The sequence below is a fragment of the Echinops telfairi genome, unplaced genomic scaffold, assembly GCF_000313985.2.
Source record: "Echinops telfairi isolate 266 unplaced genomic scaffold, ASM31398v2 ScPeMD7_14;HRSCAF=57, whole genome shotgun sequence".
In the NCBI taxonomy this organism is placed as follows: Eukaryota; Metazoa; Chordata; class Mammalia; order Afrosoricida; family Tenrecidae; genus Echinops; species Echinops telfairi.
Window position 1 is genome coordinate 11,133,898 of NW_022103911.1, and position 4,226 is coordinate 11,138,123.

The 4,226-nt window shown below is 40.2% G+C and overlaps 1 pseudogene; it reads right to left on the minus strand.

Moving 5' to 3' along the window:
- Nucleotides 1-3,199: 3,199 nt before the first annotated feature.
- Nucleotides 3,200-3,763, minus strand: LOC101647351 (annotated as a pseudogene).
- Nucleotides 3,764-4,226: the final 463 nt, after the last annotated feature.

Consider the following 4,226-nt stretch of genomic DNA (forward strand, 5'->3'; position numbering starts at 1 on the left):
TCTTTGTTTTTGGATTAATTAACATGTACCTAATTGGGTTTGATCTGACCTCACCCAACTGCCTGTACTCATATATTGTGAGATAAATGCCTTTGCTTCTATACCTATTGGGCTGATTATACTTAACACAGGGGACTGATGTTGTACTTGTTGTCCTTTTGGGATTGGCTGACTTCACTTAGCATAGTTTCCTCTAATGCTTCCCATGAAACTACCTTCTTCATGTGATCATCAGTGCTTTTTAGTGATGTGCAGTCCTCCATTGTATGTATGTCCCAGAATATCCAGTTGTCTATCAATGAAGTCCAGGTTGTTTCCAATCTTCGCCATTGGGAATTGCGCTACAATAAACATTGGAGCACAAATGCCCTGTGGTGGTTTATTTCTTACCTCTTCTGGGTATATGCTCAGTAGAGGGATAGCTGGGTCATAAGGTAGGTCAATTTCCATTTGCCTTACATATCGCCAAATTGCTTTCCACTGAGGCTGTGCATATCTACAGGACAACCAGCAATGGAGGAGAGTTCCTATCATGCCACAACCTCTCCAACATTTGTTGTTCTCTGATTTTCCAAGTTGGGCTAACCTCAAGAGTGTTAGGTGGAATCTCATGGTTGTTTTATGTTGCATTCCTCCGATGGATAATGATCGGGCACATTTTCTCATGTTTGTCGGCCATTCCAGTATCTTTCCTAAGTGAAACTTTTTTTCAGGTCTTTTGCCCACTTCCTTGGGGGGTGAGGGAGTGGGGTAACTCTTTTCCTCTTTGTGCAAGCTAGGAGGGTATTGTAGATTTAGTAATAAGGTCTTTGTCTGTTGTGTCATTGCTAAAACTCCTTTCCCAGTCTCTGGGTTCTCTTGTTATCCTCTTGGTGAAGTCCTTTGAAGTGCACAGATGTTTTATCCTTAGTAAATCCTACTTCTCAGTTTCAGGTTCACCTTATTGCCATTAGCCTATGTATTCCCTGAGAGAAGGTTCTTAGGTTTGTCCCGATTATTCGTTGATGGTCCTGATTGTTGGGGGTTTACTTCTAGTTGTGTGATCCACCTTGAGTTTGCTCTTGTGCATGGGTTGAGGTAAAACATCTTGTTTCATTTTTCTACAGGTGTATATCCTTTGTTTCCAACACCGCTTGTTCAAGAAGGCATCCACCTCACACTTGTTGCTTTTGGGGCCCTTGTCGAAGATCAGTTGTTTTTATGCTGATGGTATTATTTCTGGGTATTCTGTTCTTTTCCATTGGTCTGAGTATCTGCCACTATACCAGTACCATGCTGTTTTGGCCACTGTGGCTAAGTAGTAGGTGTTAAAGTCAGGTAAAGTGGAGCCCTCCAACTTTGTCCTTCTGCTAATTCTAGCTTCTTCCTTCTCCATATGAAATTGGTGGTCAGTTTTTCCAATTCTTTGAAGAAGGTTGTTTATATTTGCAGTGGGATAGTGTTAAACTTACATGTTGCCTTGGGAAATATTGACATCTTTACTATAGTGAGTCTTCCAAATGACGAGCATGGGACATTCTTCCATTTGTGGAGGTTGCTTTTGGTTTCCTGTTATTGGGGCCTGTCATTATCCTTATATAAGTCTTTTGGTGTTTTGCTTAAATATATTTCTAGATATTTCATTTTGTTCTTGGCTATTGTGAAGGGTACTGCCTTCTTGATCTCTTCCATGGTTTGGTCAATTTATATAGCAAACCAATCGACTTCTCTTTGTTGATCTTGTGTCCAGCCACTCTTGCATATTCCTCTATCACTGTCAGTTCTCCTGTTGTGGAGCTTTTGGGATTTTCAATGTACAGAATCATGTCTTCTGCAAACAGTGATACTTTCACACCTACTTCTCTGAGTTGGATTGTTGAACCATCCCTGCATGCCTGGGATGAATCCACCTGATCACAGTGGATGATGCGTTTTATATCCTTTTGTACTGGCCAACATTTTGTTAAGGATTTTTGCATATATGTTCATTAGAGATATCAGCTGATAATTCTTTATTCCTGTGGAATATTTGCTCTGTTTGGGTATCAAAGTTATACTGGCTTCATTACATGAGTTTGGGTGTTTGCCATCCTTTTCAACACTCTGGAATAGTTTGTGGAATATCAGTGTCAGCAGTTCCCTGAATGCTTGGTAGAATTCTCCTGTGAAGTCATGTGGTCCAGGAGCTTTTATGTTGGTAGTTTCTTGGCAGGTGTATCTATTTCTTCTTTGCTGCAGGTTTGTTGAGGTTCTTGACCTCTATCTGGAATAATCTAGGGAGGGATCATTTTTCCAAGTATTTGTCTATGTCTTCCATATTGTTGAATTCATTAGAATATAGACTTTCAAGGTACTTTGTGATTATCCTTTTAATCTCACTTCGTGATTTCCCGTTTCATCCCTCAATCTCGCTATTGATGTTTGCTCCTTTCTTAAGCTTGCCAGTGGTTTTTTGATTCTGTTGATCCTTTCAAATTCCCAGATTTCTGCTTTGTTCTCTTTGTTCTGTTTTGTTCTTTTTTCCCCCACTGGTTTAACTCTGCCCTGATCTTTATTATTTCTTTTCTTTTACTGTTGGAGAAGTTGTTCTGTTGACTCTGGACTAGTAGCTGGAGGTTTTGTGATAGCCTGTCAGTCATAAGATTCTCTTCCTTTTCCATATATGCATTTATTGCTATCAAGCTACCTATAAGTGCTTTTGCAGTATCCCATAGGTTTTGATACAATGTATTTGCATTAGATTATAGAAACTTCCTAAACTCCTCTCTAATCTGGGACAGTACCCATTCATGTGGCAGATCATTATGCCTCCTCCAATTGTTTGACCTTGTTTTTCTTGTTGTCCTTATATTAATCTCCTGCATTCTGCCATGGTGATATGAGAAAGATGTCTGAGTAACCTCTATTTGTTTGAATTTACTCAGGTTCAACTTGTGCCCCAGCAAAGGGTCTATATTTAAAAATGAAACATGAAAAATTGAAAATAGTGTAATTTTTTTTTTTGCATTTGGGTGGAAAGCTCTCTATATGTCTATTCAGACCAGTTGATTAATTGTAGTGTTAACTCTGTAGCCTTCTTTTTTTTTTAGTAGAGCATTTCCATTTTATTATTGAACCTCACAATGTTTTGGTGGTGGCGGCTTGAAAAAGAATACAATTGGGCTGCTGAGTCAAGTCCAGATGGTGTCTCTCCAACAAGCAGAAGCCAGTGGGCTGGTGCTTACACATGAATATCTACGCAGATGGAAATTCCCAAGATGCCCAGGAGCCTGGCCTTGGCGCAGCCTCCAGTACCAACTTCATGTGTCTTTTCAATCACCTCCCCCTTGTATAAGGGAATGCGTTTTCAGAGATGCTCAATAGGGGCCCCAAACAGGAACCAGTTCACATCTGTGATCAGAGACTCCAGAGGATTGCATTTGACCCATGTGTATTTGTTGTAGAACATGGTGTTCAGAGACTTCCTCTCGTAGATGTACCATTTGAGTTGGTCCAAAGCAGGAATGGCTGTATGGTTCATTTTTAGGATGTAGCAGGCCCTTCAGGACAGCAGCCTGGAAGCAATGTAGCCATGTTTGTAGTCAGAAATCCTGGTGGAGGAACACGAGCCTGCATGGATGTTGATGATGGTGGTGCTTTTTTCATTGTCAATGGTCATGGTCTACTGAACATTGCCACCATTGTTGAGTGGACTGATGATGCTGTATACCTCATATCCATGAGCCTGTGCCCCAAAGGTGACCAGCACCACCAGAAATGTCACTGAAAAACAGACCAGTCCCATCATTGCCTGAGGGCAGTCATTGGGGGTGGAGCCATGAGAAGGCCCCTGGATAAGAAAGTCGTGACTGTCTAGGCCAGTGGTTCTCTCTTTTTTAAAATTTTTGTTCTACTTCTCATTTCTTTATTTCTTACAATTTTATTGGTGTATTGAAGTCACCTACTATGATTGTTGAATCTGTAATTTCTTTTTTCATCTTTTGAGTAGCTTGTTTGATGAATTTCATAGGTCTTTCGTTAAACGTGCATATATTTATTATTGGTTTACTGAACCTTTGAGCATTATATAGTGCCCCTCCTTGTCTGTTGTTATGTTTGCACCTTGAGGTCAGTTTTGGCATAAATTAGGATTGCAACCCCTGGTTTTTTAAGTTGCCATTGGCCTTATATATTTATATTTTCTTCCAGCCTTCTAGTCTTAGTCTATTTTTGTCTGCAAACTTAAGATGTGTCTCTTGCAGGCAACA